Source organism: Mastigoproctus giganteus, chromosome 6 (genome assembly GCF_048544385.1).
Source record: "Mastigoproctus giganteus isolate SK-2022 chromosome 6, ASM4854438v1, whole genome shotgun sequence".
In the NCBI taxonomy this organism is placed as follows: domain Eukaryota; kingdom Metazoa; phylum Arthropoda; class Arachnida; order Uropygi; family Thelyphonidae; genus Mastigoproctus; species Mastigoproctus giganteus.
In genome coordinates, this window is record NC_143580.1 from 203,119,937 (window position 1) to 203,144,215 (window position 24,279).

At 35.0% G+C, this 24,279-nt stretch overlaps 1 long non-coding RNA gene across 2 annotated transcripts in view; it reads left to right on the forward strand.

Moving 5' to 3' along the window:
- The window catches only part of LOC150084889 (uncharacterized), a 48,482-nt gene extending 32,866 nt beyond the window's left edge, over positions 1–15,616 (forward strand). For both annotated transcript variants that reach the window (XR_016547082.1, XR_016547083.1), the window contains 2 exons: positions 11,577–11,690; positions 15,540–15,616. This is a non-coding gene — a long non-coding RNA (uncharacterized LOC150084889). The remainder of the gene's footprint in view (positions 1–11,576; positions 11,691–15,539) is intronic.
- The last annotated feature ends 8,663 nt before the right edge of the window (positions 15,617–24,279 follow it).

Genomic DNA, 24,279 nt, shown 5'->3' on the forward strand with positions numbered 1-24,279 from the left:
AATCAGCACGTCGTTTGCCACGCCTACCTGTCAATCAGTATATCGTCCTCGACTTTGCTCCAGACCGTTAACACCTACCGTCTGTTTACCGAGTGAGCAGCGCTAGAGTGCCGTATCGGCAAACTAATTTTCCGCGTAAGTTATCCGACGTTTCTCGTCGTTCTCGTGCAGGCTTTCTTTACCTTCGCCCCTAATAGCTTCCAAGATTAATTCCTTGAAGGCTTCCCATTTAGAATTCACTGTTTTTAACATCATCAGTTGATCGCACTGTAAAGAATTTAAAAACTGCCTAAGACCACAGAAATCCTTCCTTTTACCCTTGATGCTAGTTACATCCGTAAGTAAATCCCACATCAGTAGACTGTGATCAATGTCATTCAAATTCCTAAAGTGTGAATCATCACTGCTGATAATCAGATCAAGAGTATTACTCCCTCTGGTTGCCCCTCGAACATGTTGCTGTAGAAAACAATCCTCCAATAAATCCACAAAAGCCTTGCTAATGTGCGAGTGACCAAACCACAAGTTCCAGTCAATATCTGGAAAGTTAAAATACCCCATTAAAGACATTCTGATTTACTGGCCCACTCTATTTCTCTGCACAATTGTTTGTTGTACTCAGATTCATTAGGCCTATAACACACTCCTACTTTCATTTTCCAGTGTTTTGTCACACCAAACTGACTCAACGTTGTACTGTCCACCCATGTCAACTGGTTGCACTTCCTTAGATTTTGTTTCTTAACTAACAGCATAATTTCTTCTCCCTTCCTACCCTGTCTATCCCTTCTGTACACATTGTAATCCCCAAATTCCATTTCAGCACTGCTTATGCGTGACACCATGTTTCTGATATCCCAACAATATCTGCCTTTGATGCCTTGATCAGCACTTCAAATTCATCAAATTTATTTACTGTACTTCTATCATTGGTGTACATGCAGCTGTTCTTAGTTACCCTAACACAGCCCATGTTCCATGATGAATCCCAGCAGCTCTTGAAATCCCCAAATTCCATTTCAGCACTGCTTATGTGTGACACCATGTTTCTGATATCCCAACAATATCTGCCTTTGATGCCTTGATCAGAACTTCAAATTCATCAAATTTATTTACTGTACTTCTATCATTGGTGTACATGCAGCTGTTCTTAGTTACCCTAACACAGCCCATGTTCCATGATGAATCCCAGCAGCTCTTGAAATCCCCAGAAACTTGGTCTCTAGGCTGCTGCTCATTACAATAGAAGCAGTGCAAGAATCACTTTCACCTCTGCCTGTAGCTACTGTTAATCTTTTAGTTTGTGAATCACCCCAAGCTAGCAGTTTTCCAACCCACCTAACACTGCCTCGATAGCATCAGCAAATATCCTTGCACCCTTTCTATGTAAGTGTATCCCATCCCTGTAGAAGCAGTCTCTCCTGTTAGCAAGCACAGACCACTCTGAAAAAAATTCTACCCCGTGAGCCTTGCAAAATCTCTCCATGGTCGAATTGATTGACAAGGCTGCCATCAGATACTCCATCCTATCGTTTCTGGGCAGAATTGCAGACACTTTCAAATTCAACCCTAGCTCAGAATTTTTTTTCAACTTTTATTCAAAGTTGACCTGCACTTGCTGATTAAATCTGCAGATCTCTTACTCTTAAGGTCATTAGTGCAAACGTGTACAACATTATCACCTTTTGTGCTGTTAAAAGATATCTGCTCTACAATGTCATCAACCTTTGTTCCTGGCAGACCTAATCCGGTCCTGTTCTACCTATCTTTTAAGCATAATATATTTCCCGTCACCCTGACAAGTCACCAACAATAACTAGTTCTTGTGGGACCAGTGCATTCTGCCTTGGAGATTGCCACTGTGTTGCCTGATGCACAGGAGTGAGATCTGGCATTGAGTTGGGCAGCTGTCAGTCTGAAGCAGCTTTTCTCTATGGAAATAACAGTCTATCCTGCTAGGCATTACTATGCCATTTGGAGATAGGTCCTAATTAGGTTTATTCTTGAAAGTTCCTTTCAGTAGGGTGCAGTAGTGATAGGAATAGTCATAATTATTTTTAATAGAATAAAAATATTTGGATTTACTTCAAAACTTTTCTGAAGTTTTGTTGAACAATAAATTGAACCATCTTCTATGTTGGAAATATTTTATGAAAATGTACTAAATACTTGTAATTCATCAGCCTGTAACAATCAATCTCCACAATTTGTCACAATCACTGCCAAAAGATGACATTTGTTAAATCTTGGTAATGTTTTAAAAGCTTTTCTATTGATGTTTTTTTTTTTTTTTTTTTTTTTTAACCAGGTTTGATATTCAAAATGAAAACCAGATTTATCAGAAAATCCATTTAGTGATTCTAATCTCATTTAAAAATTTTAATTTTATTAATCGTTACGTACATTAATCAAAATGTTTAATTTTATTAATCGTTTCAGAGTTGAATATTTATTCAACTCTGAAACGATTAATAAAATTAATCTTATAGGCTCGTCAATACCTTCATAATCAAACATCTCTTTTGTGACTATTCTCTTCTCTTTGAATACCAAAGGGATATCATATTTACTGTTTTCTGAAGATTGCAAATTTAATGCAAATTAAAACCAATTTGAATAACTTATTGAACAAAGTACTATACTGTTGAAGATGAGAATCGGTGGAGTAACTATGTCAATGCAGTGCATTGGGGGCCCACAACCGTAAGGGGAACCACTGCCCCCCCTGCCAGAAACAGAAAAAAAATTTAACTGAGTAAAAATGTTAAGTTTTTTAGTAGTTCATGATAAAATTCACTATGTCTATGAACAATAATTTTTTTCACACGAAGCATGTTTATTGTTAGCTAGCTGCACAGCACAAGCGAAACTGCAGTGAATAGAGGTGAAATGGTATTAGCATAGCTGCTGCTGCTTCCAGGGCAATTTTTAAGGCTTTGTGACTGTGGGAGCCAAAGTCAAATAGGGGTCCATTTATTGAGGGTCATTATTATTATTATTGAGTATCGTATTACTATTGCACCTATTTTTCAGGGGGCCTACATTAAACTTTGCATTGGGGCCCACTTTTTCTAGTTATATTATGGATGAGAACCTAATTTCAAAAGGAATATAGCCTTCACATTTGCCAGATTTTTTACCTTTACTTCTATTCTGTGGAGATATATCAAAGACAATGCCTGCATCAATAATCCATGCACCCTGAAACGCATTTACAGTATTGCTCCCAACATGTTGCAAACATGTTTCATCATGCTGTTATATTGTGATCATAATGGTAATCATTTGCAGCACTTTTTATAAAATGTTAATGTCAGAGAAGAATGTTACTTGTAAATTTTTCATGTTTCTAGCCTTTTTTACTCAAAGTAATTCACATTTTCATTTAAAATGACAATTCTGTATATTTCAAATTACATTGCTTCATTGTACACAATAATCAGTGTTTTAATACATTTATTTATTACCTATCTTATGGAAAGTCCCCTTCCTAATTTATCAGTAATAAATAGAAATGGGAAATTTACTGCAATCAAACTATGAAATCCATAGGAGATGGATTCCCTTCCCAACTTTTAATTTTCATTATATAAGCCATTAGCCATGAAAGTCTAGGGCCAAGATAATGTGCAAGAACTGGGGGGGGGAGTTACTATATTACTGGTTCCATCTACTTCCTGTTCCAAAATCATGAGCACCTGTAAAGTTCAGATGTCATAAGCTTGTTGCAATTCTTTTTAATGCATGCAGAAATGGAATGTGCACATTATGTGAAAGGAAAAAACTGAGAAATCCTCCAACTGCAGTTGGTAATGGTGTCTGAAACCATTTTGAAAATGTTTTGAAATATTTTCAAAATGGTCAAGTGTCTGTGAAAGATGACGATGAACAATATTCAGGCCAACCTTCAAGCATTGGTTATTATTATTATTAGCTGTATGGTGCAAGGCAGCCTGAGGCTTATGCTGCAACAGCCAAAAAAAAATTCCCTAGTTACCCTGTGTGTGTGTGTGTGTGTGTGTGTGCATGAAAAAAACAGTTCTGATCAGCAGTTAATCAGTTGAGGAACTGGGAATCTTCTTTGGATCATGCCAGACAATTTTGACCATAAAATCTTGGCATATGCCAAGCATCAGTAAAATAATTTCCTAGATTGTTGAAAGGTAACCAAAAGATTTACCATCAAGAACTGAATGAATTGGACACCAGAATACGTGACAGGTCTCCTGAGTTAATTTTTTGTAAGGCATTAAACCTCTTCTTCGGGAATTCAATTTCCTCTAACGAAACACTAAGTTCATGCTTAATTTTCTTGTTCTCTCTCTGCACCTAGGGCATACCAAGGTATCACATGCTACTACTGTGAACTCCTAGATAGCTTAAACCGCATGCCAGTCAGTACAACAAAAAGGACTCACAGGAAATCACCTGCAGCAATTCATTGAATAGTCATGCCATTTTGAGTCATAGTATTCTCACCAGATTTAGTCTTCATAAAAATTACAATATACATTATCCTATTGGCTGGTGGCTAAAAATGTTCATGCAGATTTTTAGGCTAACATTTAAACATATATTAAAAAAACAAAAATTATCATCCCCTATGATTAACTGGTCAGAGGATAATAGCTCATAATGAATGGTTATCAGTTCTATTCCACCAGATAAATCTTGTTAAGTAAGGGCTTTGATGTATGCAGCACAGGTTCACAGGATGATATCCAATGATGTGATGATTTGGTGTTGTACCTAAGCCATTTTTTCAAACGTCAACGACTGGGTCCAAAAAATGGCTCATTATTATGATACAAAAACAAATTGATATAGTACTTTGGAGTTTCTGTGGAATCCATTTTTTCTGTTCCTGCACATTTTCTAGTAAATACAAATGAATGTTTCATATTTCACACTGAATCTTTCTGAAAGAACCAGGAAGAAACTGCTATTTTGGCATGAAACAACTGTTTCTTCAACCAACAGTAACTTTTCAATTATTCAAATTATTTGCTTAATTTAAATACTTAATCCAACTGAGAGATGTTCCATGTTTCAAAGGGTTGTTTTTTTTTTTTTTTTCTTTTTTTTTTTTTTTGTACACCATGGTTATAAGGTCTCTTCAGATCAAGAGACCATACCGACCATGGCACAAGACCACTATTACCAACCCATTTCTCCAAGTACATTTCAGTCAGATGCTTAAGTGCTACCATAGTGAGATAGGTGGGGCACCCATTCAAGCAGATACTGGAAAGAACATCTTGTAATTCAGGCAGGGTGTTCTGTTGCAATTTAAGAGTTTTGATGTTTTCACCCATCACTTTTGGAACACACAAAAAGGGAGACACATCACTTTTGGAACACACATAATTCAGAGAGAAAACATTTCCAGACATGTTTATATGAATTTTTACTTATTTTAGTACAGTAAATCCATGCTAATCCATTTACAGTTAATCCAGATCGAAATATGAAAAATTCTGTTCACAGTTGAGTACTTTGAAAGACACATGGGATTTAGGAAGACAGATAAGTCACTCTGACTATGTGGAGAGAGAGAGAGAGACGGAACATACATTACATTGTTTTGCTTGTTGTTCAGTATTGTCAGATGGATGTTATTGCTTGTATAAAAAAAAAAATTGCTGAAGAATTTGGTATTGGCCAACAGACTGTATCAGATATTAAAAACCAAAACGAATCTATAAAGAATTTGCTTTAAAATTCAATGTGATTAAAGTTATAAAAGCAGTGTATCAAGTAGACTCCTGTTCCACCTTGATAGGTGGAACAGGACCAGGGTATGTCTGCCAGGGGCAAAGGTTGATGACGTTGTAGAGCGAATATCATCTTTTAAGGGCACAAAAGGTGATATAGTTGTACACGTTGGCACTAATAATATTAAGAGTAGGAGACCGGCAGAATTACTTAACAAGTACAGGTCACTGTTGAACAAAAGCCGAGAATTAGGGTTGAATTTGAAAGTGTCTGCTATTCTGCCCAGACACGATAGGAGGGAGTATATGATGAGAGCCTTGTCGATCAATTCGGCCCTGGAAAGATTGTGCAAGGCTCAAGGGGTAGAATTTTTTTCAGCCTGGACTGTACTTGTTAACAGGAGAGATTGCTTCTACAGGGATGGGATACACTTAAATAGAAAGGGTGCAAGAATATTTGCTGATGCTATCGAGGCAGTGTTAGGTGGGTCGGAAAACTGCTAGCTTGGGGGGAGACAAAGACCAATAGATTGACAGTAGCCACTGGCAGAGGTGAAAGAGATTCTTGCACTGCTTCTATTAGAATGAGCAGAAGCCTGAAAAACAAGATGCATGGTATTTCAGAGACTGCTGGGAGCCATTGTGGTACAAGTAAACACATGGGTTGTGTTAGGGTAGCTAAGAATAGAAACAGGTGCAGGTATACTTGCGTGTACACCAATGCTAGGAGTTTAGTAAATAAATTTGATGAATTTGAGGTATTGCTCAAAACATCGAAGGCAGATATTGTTGGGATATCAGAGACGTGGTGTCACACAGATATAAGGGATGCGGAACTGCAATTTGGGGAGTACAATGTCTACAGAAAGGATAGACAGGATAGGAAGGGGGGAGGTGTTATGCTATTAGTTAAGAAACACATAAAAACCAAGGAAGTGAAGCCAGTCGACATCGCTGGACAGTGCAGTGTGGAGTCAGTTTGGTGTGACATAAACATTGGGAGATCAAAATTGAGAGTAGGAGTGTGCTATAGGCCTAATGACTCTGATGAGTATAATAAGGAACTGTACAGGGAAATAGAGTGGGCCAGTAAATCAGAGTGTCTTATAATGGGAGATTTTAATTTCCCAGATATTGACTGGAATTTGGGGGGTGGATACTCACACACTAGCAGGGCTTTTGTGGATTTATTGGATGATTGTTTTCTACATCAGCATGTTCGGGAAGCAACTAGAGGGAGTAATACTCTTGATTTGATTATCAGCAGTGATTCTTCATGCATTAAGAATCTGCAGATAAATGAACCACTAGGTGGCAGTGATCACAGTGTGCTGAAGTGGGATTTACTCAAAGAGGTAACTACCATTAGGGGTAAAGGGAAGGGTTATTGCTTCCGTAAAGGCGACTACGATGGACTGAGACAGTATTTAAATTCTATACAGTGGGACCAACTGATGATGTTACCAACAGCAAATTCAAAATGGGAAGCATTCAAAGAACTTATCTTGGAAGCTACTAGGCTTTACATACCAACTAAGAAATATTGTTCAAGGTTTAGGCCAAAATGGATGTCAGATGAACTAATGAGGCATATGGCAGAGAAGAAAAATGCATGGGATACTTACAAATTAACACATGACACAGAAGCCTATGATAGATACAAGTTGATATGCAACCAAGTTACAAAGGAGGTTAGGCAGGCGAAGGCAGATTACGAGAAATCCTTGGCAAGGGATGCAGAGAAAAACAGCAAAGAGTTCTTTACTTATGTAAACTCTAGAAGGAAAGGGATGAATCAGATTGGTCCACTTGATATTGATGGGTCAAGTGTTGATGATCCTGCTCAGGTGGCTAACAAACTAAATGAATATTTTGCATCGACATTCACACATGAGGAGTTATTCAGCGAGGGGAATGCCAGAGGTGTATTCAACTCTAGCAGTAAGTTACAGAATCTTGAAATAACTGGGAGTAAAGTGGAGGAGAAACTGTTGAAGATAAACACAAGAAAGGCACCCGGGGTGGATGGGATCTATCCAGTTATATTAAAGGAGGCAGCAAAGGAAGTAAGCAAACCCTTAGCCATAATTATGAGAGCTTCCTTGGACTCAGGGGAGGTACCCATAGACTGGAAATGTGCAAATGTGACCCCAATTCACAAAGGAGGATCAAAGGCTGACACAAGTAATTATAGACCTGTGAGCTTGACTTCTGTTCCAGGAAAATTAATGGAGGCACTGGTTAAAGACGCACTGCAGGATCATTTAGACAAGACTTCAGTTATAGCTCAGACACAGCATGGTTTTGTTAAGGGGAAGTCTTGCCTGACCAACTTGATTGGATACTATGATGCAGTCACAAAAGAACTGGATGCAGGGAATAACTTTGATATTATATACTTGGATCTTAGAAAGGCTTTTGATACTGTTGCACATGCAAGACTGCTACACAAATTGGAGCAGTGTGACATTGGAGGCAAACTGCTGCTATGGATAAAGGGGTGGTTGAGGGGGAGAAGACAGAGAGTGGTAATCAATGGACACTGCTCATCGTGGACTGATGTTATTAGTGGAGTCCCTCAGGGCTCAGTGTTGGGTCCATTATTGTTTTCTGTATTTATAAATGATATTGATGATGGTATATCGGGATTAATGTCCAAGTTTGCAGACGATACAAAAGTTGGCAGGGTTGTCAAGGGCACTACTGACACTATGCTTCTGCAACAGGATCTGGAAAGGTTGAGCAGATGGGCTGAGAGGTGGCAAATGAAGTTTAACATTGACAAATGTAAAGTACTACACATGGGAAACAGCAACCCCAGAGCAACGTATCAACTCTATGGTACAACACTGACAGTGGTAGAGAATGAAAGGGACTTGGGGGTGGTTGTGCAGGCAGATATGAAGTTCTCTGAGCAGTGCAGACGGGCTGCAAGAGTAGCTCATGGAGTATTGTCAATGATATACAGGAATTTTTCCAGCAGGGATAAGGAGGTGATTATTCCATTGTATAAGGCGATGGTCAGGCCACACCTAGAGTACTGTATACAGGTCTGGAGGCCTCATTTCAAGAAGGATGTAGAGCTGCTGGAACGAGTACAGAGAAGGGCAACAAGATTAGTGAATGGAACAAAGGGGTGCTCTTACGAAGAAAGGCTTAAGTTTTGCAAATTACAGTGTCTGGAGACTAGGCACCAGCGAGGTGATCTGATAGAGGTGTATAAAGCCTTGAATGGTTTAAGCATGCTCAATGCTGATGGGATTCTTCCTCTAGCTCAGAAAAATCACCTGAGAGGGCATAAATTCAAATTGAGGAAAGACAGATGTAGGATAGACGTGCGGAAATTTGCCTTTAGCCAGCGGGTTGGTTGGTGGAACAGACTGCCATCCCTTGTGGTGGAGGTTGATAGCCTAAATAAGTTTAAGGCTCAGCTGGACAGGTATTTTGAACGAACAGAGGGGTGAAGTGGAAGTGGTTTTTTTTTTTTTTTTTTTTTTTTTTTGGCTGATGCTGCATAAGCTTGCTTTCTTGCATCAAATGCCTCTACTAATGCTAATGCTAATGCTAGACAGACATTAAAAAAGCCAAGAGAAGTGCTGCTGGAAGAAGCTGTATTTCAGTGGTATTCACAGCAACGACCAAGTGCTGTTGGCATGCAATACCAGCACCACATGATAAATGTATTAAAAGACAATACATTTATCCATCTATCAATGGATAAATGTATTATCTTTTTTAAATAAAGGCTCTACAGTGATTTTTTTTTTATTTATTTTCATCAGCACTAACCTATATTTTATTTAGTAAATTTTCCATTTATTTGTGTTCTACGTTTTTGTTCTTTTAAGGCTATCCTTTGCTTCACTAATCACGATTATCATGTAATCCAGATGACCCCCCCCCCAATTAATTCAGATTGGTGAGGATTTACTGTATGTAGAACTATTCTCTATAATTTATTTTTAAGTTAAAAACACATATATATAATCATCCTCATATTAAATTTGTTAGCAGTTTGCTCTGGAAAATACAGCACAATCTCGAATTCTTTAAAAGCTGGAATATTTCATGCAAAAAAAACCCCACAGTATTTTTCAATCTGAATTTATTAATAAACAATCTGGCACTCATATCAGTGATCACACCTGTCTTTAAGAACATAACGTTTCTCTGATTTAGTGTTATCACTTATTCATTGCTCTTGCAAATTACAGCCATGTGACTGGTGACCAGTTTGGCATTACTTTAGAACAGCTGAAAGTGAAGAGAGAAATAGAAAATGCCCAGTGTGGTTACAGCTAGAAAAATGTATTCTTTATTAAATATGTGGTTAATCTCTTCCACAAACAGCAACTTACTGATGCACAATAATAGGTTTCTGGCAAGGTGTGATCATGATTTAAAGATTTTTAAAATGTGTTTTCGCTCATCACTTTAACAACACACAAAGAAGGACTGTAATTCAAAAAATAAACATTTCCAGATTTTAGTATTATTATTGGCAAATGATCAAGGAAGCAAGTTTATACAGCATCAGTGAAAACAAAGAAAAAACCTAACCACATCATTTGTCCATTTCCTCTAATGCTTTGTCTAATTCTTCTTAAATTTACTCAAACTACTCACTTCCACAACACCAGATGGAGTGTTCCAACAATTAACTATCTTCTGGCTAAAAGCAAATTCCTGCATATCTATGGTAGAACTAGTCCTATAATTTTGTCTGTTATTTAGAAATACTTCTATATGTTTGTCCTCATATTAAATTTGAATTATATTAAATTTTTTGCACACAACCAAGATTTTGCCATCATCATGATTAGTCATAGCGTGACAAGTTATAATGGTGGCAAAAATGAAAAGTAGCGATCTTTGTTATTACATACAAGAAATTGAGAATTTCTTCACAATTCATTATTAAAATCAAAATACCATATAAATTCATAAATTGCACATAGCTCATTATAATTATTTCATGAGAAGAATAGTTAAATTATTTTTTTATCTTCTACACAAGAGTATTTTTTCTCCAAAGCATATTTGTTGATATGCTCTCTAATACTGTACTAGGCATATATTTCATACTGACATTACAGTATATGGCTTCATTTGTTGTCATCTGTTTGCATTTAACAAATTGAATTGTTATTTACATTTGTTACTACTAGCACTATCCTTTAGTCATTATAAATCTTTAAAGATGTAAATAAGTTCTGTTATTAGTGCTTAATATTCATAATGTGCTTCTCCAAAATTACTAGATATACTTCTCTAAAATCTGTAAATTTAAAAATTTTAAAGAGGCATAAATTTAAATTGAGAAGGAATGGTTGCAGGATAGATGTCTGGAAATTTGCTTTCAGCCAGTGAGTAGTGTCAGACCAACTACCATCTGGTGTTGGGGAAGTGGGTTGTTTGACTAAATTTAAGAAAAAAACTAGACAACTAGAGTGGATGTAGAAGTAATGTGGGAAGCATTTCTTATATTTTTGCTGAAGTTCTGGATTATTACCAATCTTAAACAAAGCTGATATCATCATGTAACAACTGTCACTGAATGCCACTTCAACAAAATCTGGGTACAACCATTCTTTAGGCACAGTCTACACTCGGGTGTGTCCATTTGATGCCTGGCCTTTGTAACATGATTCATCACTCCACATAATATTCTTAGGAATAGTTAATTCAGTTTAAAACTACAGACTATCAATTCTTGGTAAACTGAAACAATGTATAAACAGAGTAAAATATTAGAATTTCCCCTATATTCAAATTATTGAGTTAAATCTCTTCAGAGATATCCTTTTGTTGATATATTTAGTCATATACTGAGTAGCCAAATAAAGAAATGATATTTTATAGGAAGACTTCCAAAGGAATGATAAACCAGAACAGGCCAGAAGTGTTCCTTATCACCTACACCAAGTAAATGAAGCTCTGGACCAATCAGATGTTCCACAAACTATAAAACTTAAGGTAAAAAATACAAATTTGTTTCTCATTTTATAATAATTTTAATCACATGTATACATAAATTCAGAGTTAAAAATACTTATTATAAGTGATATATCAAGAATAATTGCATATTTTGTTCATTCTTTTTGATACAATCCTCTGATGATGGGAATATGCAATTATTCTTGAAAGATTATATCAGTTAAATTAAATAATTTTATGTGTTTTACACTACATTGCATTGAAATAGAGGAAAGAATATTTGGAAAGTGCATATGTAAGTATATATTTCTTGCTGAGCCATTCTTGTGTCCTTTGCAGCTAACACTTTCAAAGGGTGTGAATTTTGTGAAATAAAATACTAAAGAAACAAAATAACATGATAGAAATCATATAAATTACATCAATAATTCTCTGTTGGGCCTTGTCTCATTAGGAACCACAAGGCCTTGATGAATGAAAAAACACAAAGGAGGATGTAATAGCCTCTAAACCCTGTCAATAGAATGATTGGCCTAAATCATTGATAGGCATGATAAGCATCTCAAATATTTGAACTAAGAAAAGTTATAGAAAATATAAGAACATAACAAGAACCTACATTTAGGATTTGTTGACCTTGAAAAAAGAGGAAACAGCAAAATTTCTAGGATATCTGCCATTTAAAATCTTAGAAAAAATATGGCATCAAGTATATTCTTTTAAGAAGAATAAAAAAAATTGTATGAAAATGGAAAATCTACAGTGAGGATTGAAGGAAGCACTGGAAAATGGTTTATGATTAATAATTGTCATTAAAAATAATAAAATATTATTTCACCTGACAAAGTTAAGTGTAAGAGATGTTAAAAATTGGATCATTACTGTATGCAGATGATATGCTGTTAAATAGTAGCTTTCACGGTCTTCAGAGATCACAGAGTAAATTATATAATGGTTATAGACAATCAGAATGAAAATTAGTTACAGGAAAACAAGTAATGAAAGTTGGAGAGACAAGTGGTCTCTCCTTTGATATCCAGAAGGAGTCTTTAATGACGATGTAAGACTGAAATGGAAATAACCAAAATAATAAATAAAGAAGGAATTCGTTTTAAGCAAAAAATAAATTAGTCAAAAATAATATCTACTATTCATAACACAATTTTAAGCCTCTTTCAATCAGTGGAACTGAGAGCTGGATAAGAAATAAAAGAATTGATCAAAAATTAGAATCTTCAGTAATGAGTTTCAAGAAAAATAAATGTAACAGATGGAAGCAATGGCAAGACCATAATGTAAATGAGGAAATAATAAATAATATAGGGGAAGCAAATATCCAGTGAAAGGTCAGTGAAGTTTAGGGAGGGGGGGGATGCCAGAAATTATCAAACTCTAATAGGGAGCTGAATGATTGTGATAACTGAAAGGAAAATGAAAGAGATTGTTGCATAAAAGGGCACCTGGGGTGGATGGGATATATCCAATTATATTAAAAGAGGCAGTAAAAGCTGTAGGCAAACCTTTAACCATGATTAGGAGAGCATCCTTGGAGTCAGGGGAAGTCCCTATGGACAAGAGATGTGTGAATGTATCACCAGTTCACAATGGTAGATTAAAGGGTGATATTAGTAATCATAGACGTGTTAGCCTGACTTCTATTCTAGAGAAACTAATGGAATCACTGATTAAAGAGGTAATGCAGAACAATCTAGACATATGACAGGAACACTGTCATATGGTGGTCACAGCATGTATTTGTTAAGGGGCAATCTTATCTGACTAATGTAATTGGACACTATGACACAGTGAAAAAGGAACTGGATCCAAAAAAATAATCTGACATCATATACTTAGATTTCAGAAAAGCTTTTGGTGTTGCACATAAAAGACTGCTATACAAATTGGAGCAGTGTGGCATTAAGGGCAGGTTACTGCTATGGATAAAGGGATGGTTGGGAAAGACAAAGAGTAGTTATCAATGAACACTGCTCTTCGTGCACTCAGGGGTAATTTTGTATTCAGATATGATATTCTGTAGTAGTGTAGACAGGCTGCCAGAGAGCTCATAGGGTTTTGTCAATGATATATAGGAATTTTTCCTTTCCCAGTGAATAAGGAGGTGATTATCCCATTTCTATAAGGCAATGGTTAGGCCATATCTTGAGTATTACATACAGATTTGGAGGCCTCATTTTAGGAAGGATGTAGAGACATTGGAATTGGTCCAGAGAAGTGCAATGAGCATAGTGAGTGGAACAGTAAAGTGCTCTTACCAGGAAAGTCTTCAACTTTGCAAACTGCATTGCGTAGAGCAGCATTTTCCAAACTTTTTTAGTCATGGAACACTTTTCATCTCACAACATATTCACGGAACACTTACAAAACACAAGTTTAGCGGGAGCCAAAGAACTGTTGCTAATATTTTATTACATATGCCGCACTGTGCATCAGGAGCATCTTTATTTCCAATACTTGTAAAGCCAAAATTCAAATAACTGTCATCATACTTTCATTTTGGTCTTTTATTAGTTGGTTCCTGTTTTTTCACTTCGGATTTTTGGGGAACAAAAGGCTGTGATTGTTCAACCTCACTTTGATGTGTGACAATATTGTGTTTGTTTTCGTCGACCACAGTTGCACTACTAGAAGTACTTTACTTCTAGTTTTAAAGTTCCTTTTTTTCAACCACCAATCCATGATTACATATTTTAATAATAATATTTTGAAATACTAATAATTATCAAAAAAATAAATTTATACAAAGAAGTGAGTTTAGTTATGATATCGGTTCACTTCCTCCTCTCCTTCAGCCAGTGTACTCTAGGCTAAATCGCATACTAGATCACCACATTTCTACTTTTTTGTAGGTGTCATTACCTCTACATATACTTCTCTATGCAAAGCCCGCTAAAATAAAGTGCTCTGCAGTCTATTTGATTATTAGTCTATGCCAGTATATTAATAACAAAAAAAAATTTGTGGTGCACACTACAAATATGCAAATTTTATTTTATTTTTTTTTAATTATTAATTACTATTTTTTGCAGAACACTTGTTCACATCTCACGGAAAACTAGTGTTCTGCAGAACACAGCTTAAGAAATGCTGGCCCAGAGACTTTACACCTGTGAGGAGATCTGATTGAACTGTTCAAAACTTTGAATGGACTGAATAAGCTCAATGCTGATGGAATATTTCCTCTTGCTCAGACTACACATGTGAGGGAGCATAAATTCAAATGAGGAAAGATGGTTGCAGGGTAGATGTGTGGAAATTTGCCTTCAGCCAGTGGATGACCAATTGTTGGAATAAACTAACTGGTATTGCAAAGGTGGTAGTTTGAATAAATTCAAGGAAAAACAAGACAAACTATTAGAATTATGGACAGGTGATACAGGAAGCGTTCACTCTTTTTTTTTTTTTTGCTGAGGCTGTATAAGCTTGCTTTCTTGCATCATTTATTATTACTAACATTAATACTAAACACAATATATCAAACTCTCTCAGAGTCTGAAACAGAACTGGGAATGTTTGAAATTTCAAATGGATGAAGAACTAAAGTGCAGTAAATCACAAGCATAAAAGGTATTAGAACCTATAGTACTTAATATTGTGCATGGATTAAAGGTTGAGTAGAAGGAAGATAGTTGTTGAAGTACTATGTGATTGGTCTTCATCTTTCTACAGTGCTATGTTATGATGAAAATAAATATGTCAGGCAGAATACCTTGGAAATGAGTAATAGTGTGGTAATTACATGGTCTTTTGTGGTATACATGTGATTATTTTTGAAAATAAAGTCCAGATCACCTCTGGACCAACCTGATATTTTTTTCTTGTTTCAGTATGATAACTAATGTGGTTTTTTACCTTTTTTTTTCTTTCTAGAATGGAAAAACAAGGTTAGCTTCAAGAAATAAGACACTTAGTCCATAAGTGCTCCAAGAGCCCAAATGCTGCAGGGCTGATTTTTCTCCCCATATTTCAGTGATCACAGTAAGGATGAATAACTGGTTACCAGTCTGGAACCTACACTGAAGACATGAAATTATGCTTCATCATTTGAATTAATAAATTAAAGCTTCAGAATTAAGCAGCAGCTCTTTATTATGACAGTACCTTTCTTTTGACACAAAAGCTCTTTATTTTTCACAGACATACACAATATGGTTTTGTTAGGGGAAATCCTGTTTAACTAACCTGATTCACTATTTTGGCACAATTACACAAGCTGGATGTATGAAATAATTTTGACATTGTTTGGATTTTAGCACAACATTTTATTTAAATAATTGAGTCGTTGGTTAAAGAAGTAATGCAGGAAAATCTAGATAAGGATGAAGTCATACTGTGCTTACAGCATGGACTTGTTAAGGGGGCAATCTTGTCTGAGATCATTCTTCATGAGAAGTTTCTGTATAGGTTGGAACGTATTGAGATCACAAGATTCTAGGTTGGATCAGAGTAGCTGAAGGGTAAGAGGTTGAGGGTTATGATTAATGATTACACTTTAGATTGGCCTGATGTTAGAAGTGGGGTCCTCCAAATATCGGTACTGGATCACTATTGTTTCTGATTTTTACAAATGACAATCAACAAAGTGATAGAGGGTGTGATTTAAAATTTTAACATGGTGTTAAGATTGGGAGAGTGCTTAGTGCCTATCCAAGTCATCCTGAGGCCCTCCTTCAGGATGACTTGGATAGGCTTCAAGGATAGTCAGAAAAGTGGCAAAATGCAAGGTCTTACTCTTTGTGAACAACAGCCCCAAAATAAATTATACATGTAGTGTGGCTGAATTGAAAATAACAGAGGCAGAAAGAGATTTAGGAGTTGTAATACAGGTTGTAATGATATGAAGTTCTCCAAGTAGACAGGTGGCAAGGAAAGCCCATGGTGGCCTGTTGATTTATCAGACATTTACTTGTAGTGATAAGGAAGTCATAATCCCACTGTATAAGGCAATTGCAAGACTGCACTTGGAATACCATATCCAAGTGGTGGTAGATGACTTTCATCAACCGGTGAAATACCACCAATTTGCTTATTGGAGGCTTGAAGTGGTGAAACCCATGTTTAGTCTCTAGAGCAAAGTTTCCGGCATCCCCCTTGCCCCATACTTCTCCTTCAACCCATGCACAGTACTAAGTACTATAGGTTTTGATACCTTTCGTGTTTGGGGTTTTCATAAAAAAAAAAGTATGGAGGCCACACTTAAAGAAAGACAATACATTGAGCTTTTTGACAGGGTCCAAAGATGAACAACCCACTTAGCTTGCTTAGTGAGATTTGCAAAAGACCATCCATATGAGGAAAACCTTTGAATATGTGGGCTACAGAGCTTGGCAATCAGGCACCTTAGGTGAAACTGAAATTTTCAAAGTTATAAATGGTACCAGAACTTAGGGCCATAAATTCAAATTATGGGGAGAGAGGTTTAGACCATATTATAGGAAGTTTTCTTTTACTGGAACAAGTTAGCTAATGTATGCACTGCATACATTAGCTAACTTGTTGTTTTTGATTTTTTTTTTTTTTTTGTGATTAGTGAAAAGTAAATATAGTTATTTCCTTATCAATTAATTACTAAGATTATAACAATTTGCTTCTAAAACCTTGATTTTACAGAAGACATAGGGAGAAGGTCTGTTTGATAATGCTGATTGTCCATTAAACTCAAAAAGAAATGCATGTGATTGCAAAAGTTACTAGAATGTTATTTAAGATACTGTACTATGAAATAAAACATTAAAAAGGTTGTAATACCTTTTACTGCATTTACCAGTTGTCTATGGTAGAAGAGCTTTAAATTTTGCCATGTTGCATAGTGGTAACTGACTAAAGCTAAGCTAAATCTGAAGATCTCTTAAATACCCTCTCTGAAGGTTCAGATGACACACTGTTGATATCTAACATGCATAGCAGGGTGATACTAAGGAAAATCCTACATAACTATCTGAACTCTATTAATATGAATCTCATAAAGGCCATAAGATTGATAAAGTTGCAAGTTTTAGCCAGGCAGTTTCTGATGCATGCTCTCTCTCTCAAATTAACTACTCCCCGAGAGTCCTTAGATGATGGTAATAAGACTGCATTTCTAAGTCTGAAGGCAAATTAAAGAAGTTTATGACAGTATCAAATGTCATAAACTTTCTAACCTTTGAAAGCTTGAAGATGGTACTACAATGGGAAACCTCACTCCACACTTCAGACTGTAGTGTGCATGATAGACAAGTGATGACAAATTAATGAAACAATGAAAAACAGGAAGATGAACAATGAGGACTTCCTGTACTGTCTTTTTTTTTTTTTTTTTTTTTTTTTTTTTTAAGCTCAAACTAATACATTATTGATAATAGTAATTCTTTATAATCTATATAACACAGTACTGCATTTATAATCATAAAGAGTTATATTTGCATTATGGTCAGTTGTATTAAATTATTTTTATCAAAAACATAATTTTTCATTGTGCAAAACCAATATCTGGTGGATATGAAAAGCCATTTGAAATTCACTGAAACAAGACAGATTGCAAATATCAAAATTTTATTGGCTAAATAATTAGCTGGAGGAGCAAGGAAGAAAGAAAGGTAAGTAAAGTATATAATATAAATTTAACAACTGTATATGAATATCTATCTTCATTTTTGTCAACAGTCAACTTTTTGGGTAAAAATGAAATCTAAAAAATAAGTTGTGGAAAAATATATTTACTTGGTACCAATATATTAGACAATTTTTCATATATATTTATATATATATATATATCTAAATGCACATCTGTACAATGCAACCTTCAAATCAGCTGCAAATATATTCACAATACTTTTCATAGCCTACAATACTGCTTCAAGTGAATAAATACATTCAGGATATAAAAGTCAGTAATTTGAAATTTCCCTTAAAAATGATTGCTAGCTGGCTCATTGCAATGATGCTTGTAGGTTAAAATATACTAACTAGATTTTATTTTGGAAATACCAGGTGGGAATGGTGATCAGCAGGTCATAAATGGTGATTAAATGGTGATCAGCAGGTAAATGGTGATCAGCAGGTCATAAATGTAAAGAAACTGATTCATTTTTCTTTTTAAAGTTAGGAATTTACTCTACTAGCTTATGAGTACATGAGCTAAGAGCACATCATAATGCATATAGATATGCATTTATTTTCTTAATATTTCAGATTATTACCAATCACAATGAACAATTGAAATTAATAAAAAGCATCAAATTTTCAAGTTCTCTAAATTGATTATGTGTAATCATATGTTTGAAACAGTAAATATTTTAAATCAGTATAATATAATACTGATTAAATATAATTAAATCAGTATAATACAATACATGACTCATGAATTTTACAAGTCCACATGCAGAAGGAAATTATTGTATTCCCTTGTAATCTATATTGATAAATATAGATTACAAGGATTATAGGAGATTTCATGGGAGATGGCAGGGGAATTCCACCTTTCTTGTAAAGCAAAACCCCCAGTTGCACTATTGGCTGTAAGGGCTTAGAATTATAGGCACTCCAACCAGATATGTTACTGATAATAAACACATTGTAAATATCTGTTGCATAAGTCTCCAGAAACTTATTTCTACTATTATCCTTTGAATCAAGTTATTAAGTTAATAAATAGATATTATTTAAATATAAATATAATTTACCATTTTATAATCATGTTGATTTATACGATAACATTTTATAATCACGATGAAAATTTATACAGAGCTATCTGATTTAATTAAACCACTCATTAAATATTTCATCTTGTCAAAACTTCCAGTATAGTTTGATCCATTTCTTACTACTTTCAGCAATTTGATTGTTCTGTACTTTATTAAGCAGAGATGAATTTACAATAATAACAATCATATCCACAAGACATATGCATAAAGTAACTCCTGAGTTACAAATAACACTAATTAAAATATAGGTTGTCCTTCCTAGTCACTGAGGCGCCTCCATAGCCAGGTGGGAAGGAGCAGCAGTGCGTAGCACACGCTTCTTGATTAGACCGGGGTTCGAGCCCGTGACCATCAAATACGGAGGATGTGGAAAGGTCAGGGAATGATCACCGCATATCCCGGACCGGAGCAATATGGCCTTTAAAAAAAAAAAAAAAAATCCTAGTCACTGAAGTTATGTTCAGTGGAAAAAATAAAGAATCAGCATTTGGGGCATTCTTTATTAGAGGGGAGACAATTTTTATCTGGCACTTATTTCAGTAATAAAACAAAGGTGGGTTTATTTATATATTTATATAAACAAAGGGTTTATTTATATTAAAGTGAAGTGCAGATGTGGGAGTTGTGTCTTATTATACTTTAAACACACTATAACAGGAACACATAAAAATTACATATTTTTAATTTTTTAATAAAGAAACCTATATCAAAAGACCTACATCCAGTTCATCATACTTATAAAATCCTCCCTCTAGGCTCACTGTTGAAAGTAGAATGGAATGCCATCTCACTTTTCAGAGAATCCGAAAAACCATAAATTAAATTAACATAGATCTAAACAATGCAAATGAAAAAATGAGGGGAAAAAGCAATGAGGATGGCTCAAATGAAAACAGATAAAGTTAAATAAACAATTCTTTATTCAAATTTGATAATAAGAATCACATTATTTTTCAACATAGTCCTGCTTGCAATAATAGTCTTCCATGCTGAAACTAATGTCTGAATACCACTGGAGAAGAATTCATTTGTTGAACCATTTGAGCTGCTTTTTATGACTTTTCATGTGAAGGGGCATTCCTTCTGACAGTTTTTAAGTGGCCAAAAATATGATAATAATCACTTAGAGCCAAGCCAGAGAAAGGAGGAGAGTGTAGCAGCACTTCAAAATTCAGATCTTGAATGGTGTCAACAGTAATGCAGGCAATACCATGGTATAAACACACTCCATTACCATGCTGTAAACACATTTGGGATCAACTTTTGATTTGGTTTAGATTGCTGGCTTTAGGAGAAAAATACATCAAAGTATGAAGTGCTGCTAAAAGTTTGTCCACACTCTTTGTGTAGCTCTCCAAATAACCCTAATTTAGTTTAAAGTGTGGTTAGCATCACCTACCTTGTAGATGGCAAGGCTTGGAATTTCTTTACCAAATGCAAAGAAATGCCATTACTTTATACTTTCTTACTTTCAGGCAGAAAGTACTGCACTCAATTGATACACTGTATGAGCTAAGAAATCATTCCCTTCGAATTCATACCAAGCCAGCAATACAGAACTCTTATGTAAAAGCAGTTTGGCAAGTAGTCAAAAAATAATGAAGTTCCTTAACATAGATTTAATATTGGCTGTTTTCATTTGAACTATCCTCATAAGAATATAACTAAGTTAAAGAAGATTAAAATTAAAAGCAACTTAAAATTCACAATAAAACTTTACATAAAATGCAAATATATTAACTTTTAGTGGCCATGATGACAAAAATATTGTCAGATAAATCAAACTCACAAAGACCAAACAAGATCAGCAGACAGAACAGCTTTCAGGACAATTTCAATATAAACAACGAAATGGAATGCTGCCATGTAATTGCTTCCATGGGTGACATTATCTTTATGGATTCAATGAGAATTGCAACTACCGAAAAGCTGCATGATGTGGAAACCACAAATGAAGAACCCTTAATTGAGGTGGGGGGGGGGTTAACCTCTATTTTATAACATATGAATACAAACTAACAAAGACACCTGCAAAATCATTTTTGCAAGGAGTTTTGGTCTCATGCTATTGACTAGTTTGAAAACAGGCTTCAGTAACTAATTTCAGGGCTAGCCACTTAAATCTATGCAGACCAGATATTTTTATTTATAGAATTAAGAGCCCCTTTTGAAGGATACAAATAGAGAGCATACAAAAAATTAATAAAAATATTTTGGCATTGGTTAAGTAAATTAAAAAAAAAAGATAAAAGATGAAGTGATTGTCAAATGGCATTTGATGTAAGCTTTTCTATAATTCTGACAATATTAAAAACAATTTCACAAAGATATGTTGATCTCAATGCTACACTGGACTAACATTTTTGATAATTTTTGAAATTTGTTTTTGCACAATTACACCAAAATTGAGGGAAGATATATTAAAAATACATTTCATACTAACCTTGTTATAACATGGGGTACATTGGGGTTATAAAATTGCAGATTATCTATGCAACAAAACAGTTTTACAAAATACCATATAAAAATACAGCAGAACAGCACTGTCCAACTTGTGGCTCCCAGATGGTGATGTTCAATTTGAGAGAGTTGCTAGAAATGCATGCCAAATGAAAATAGAAGTTCAATTACCTAAATTTAAATTAAACGCCACCATGGATGGAAAATTAGGGATTGGTATTTGCTTCTATTGAAAAATAGGGCCTGGTGCTGTCCTGTATGCATGAAGCATTATATGCAGCAGCAAAGACAATATGAAATCCACACTGATAGGTATATTCAAACTACTGCAATACAATGTTATTCAGTTTCTTGCAGCAGAGAGCATCTATCCACCCAAAATTCACTTCTTGGATAACAGTGACTGTGGACGTGGTACAAGTACTTTGAATCAGAGAGAGAGAGAGCAAACAATGTAAGCATGTAGTGAAAACATCAGTCATCACTACCATGGACAAAGAAATTCAAACCTTTCATAAGCACCAGGGAGATTATGTTTATCAACTTGCAGGGATTGCTGCTGTGCTATTTCTTGTATAGGGATTAAAAAGCCAACTCATAAAATTATATACAAGTCTTCGAAAGTTAATCTGCAACATTGCATCCAAATGAGAGACCCAGATGTTTCACTGACAGTGTCATTATGTTACATAATAATGCACAATCGCCATCTAGAAACTGCATTGGGGAGCAACTGAGGTTCTTTACAATCTATGTGTGTGGCTTTTCAATTTTCATTTTTTGAAACTCTGAAAAATGATCCGACAGAACACAGATTCCACATGGATGATGGAGTGAATGAAACCATCAAAACAACTGTGCAACAGCAACCAAAATATTTTAAAGCAGGATATAAAATATCTGGTGTATAGATGGATTAAGTGCCTAAACTATGGCAATCTTTTTGAAAAATAAAAGTACCAGTTATTAGTACAAAAAAAAAAAAAATCCTTGTTTTCATTTGGCAATTCTGATCACTTTGTTTATCATCAGGCATCATTTACTATAAATTCACCCCCTCTGGGTCAGACAGTAAATCAGCAATTTTGTAAATGTGTACTGGAGAAACTATAAGAAAAAGTGAGGAGGAAATAGCCTGAATTTTGGCATGATAAGAGATGGACTCTACATAAAGATAATGCATTGGTCAACTATGAGCAGTCTATGACTAAATTTTTAGCTGAATGTCAGGTCCCCATGCTTCCTTTATTTTCCAAATATGTTTCCTTGTGATTTCTATTTATTTCCAAAAATTAGATTGCTGTTCATATGGAAAAAATAAATTAGCACCAAAATGATAAAAAAAAAAAAAAATTTGCTGAACGTTCTGCAGACTATGAAAAAAGATGACTTTCAGGAATGCTTCCACAAATGGAAAATTTGCTTGAATTTCTATTTGAGGTACAAGGGTCTACTATGAAGGGGATAATCTGCAATAGCCTGTAAGCACCCTTCATCTGCTATTTGCAACCTTAGTCCACAAACTTTTTGATCACAACTCATTATTTATGATTTTAGTATGAGGAAGGGATATACTAAAATCAATTAATTATTAATAAATTTCACTCAACCAGATATATAAGCTAATTTCTGTTTGAGTGAATCTTATGCAGTCTATGGTATCATAAAGAACTGCTTTTATCAGTGATTCTTTGCAAGAGCCTGGGTTTCACTCTTGTTGCATTGCAACATGACTGAAGAAACTGTCCATATCATATCACATCTCAATGGACATTATTAATAAGTAAAGTAAACCTAGATGCACTCTATTAGCAATAGTTAGAAGACTGGTCACTGCTGAAGGTAAGGAATCCTTTTCTTGATCTGGATAATACTCAAGGCAAATGGCTAAATTTTCAGACAGTGCAGCTCAGGAAAGAACAGTGGGTATTTTAAGTAAATGCAGCTTCACATTTATATCAGTTTCTAACACAAAAGCAGATATTCCTACATATATTTTAACAGTCATTTTGCTCAGGGAAATGCTTGTATATGGAAATGTAAGTCACTGTTAATAGACAGTTACAGTTAAGCCATCCAAGGGTCTATTACTTTTCTTATTTACCTAGTATAATTTCAAAGGTTACATACATGTACAAAACACAATAAACATAAAACTTAAGTAGTATACAGTGTGCTACCTAATTAATTAAGTTTTAATATGTAGATAATAGTTATGTAAATAATATGTTTATATGTAGATAGTTTCTGCATAAAAAATATGAACTCCTATGGTTCTGTAAGCCTCAATAATCCTGGACAGAAAAACTAGCAAATAGCAAGCTGAATAGCATCCTGGTTTTCAGGAAAGAACATGTATGTACCTTTATGTGAAGGCAGTTGATACAGAATATATAAAAACCACAAAACTAACAGCGCATCTTTAGAGTGCAGTTTTATGCAACTTACCTGACATACAGACACTG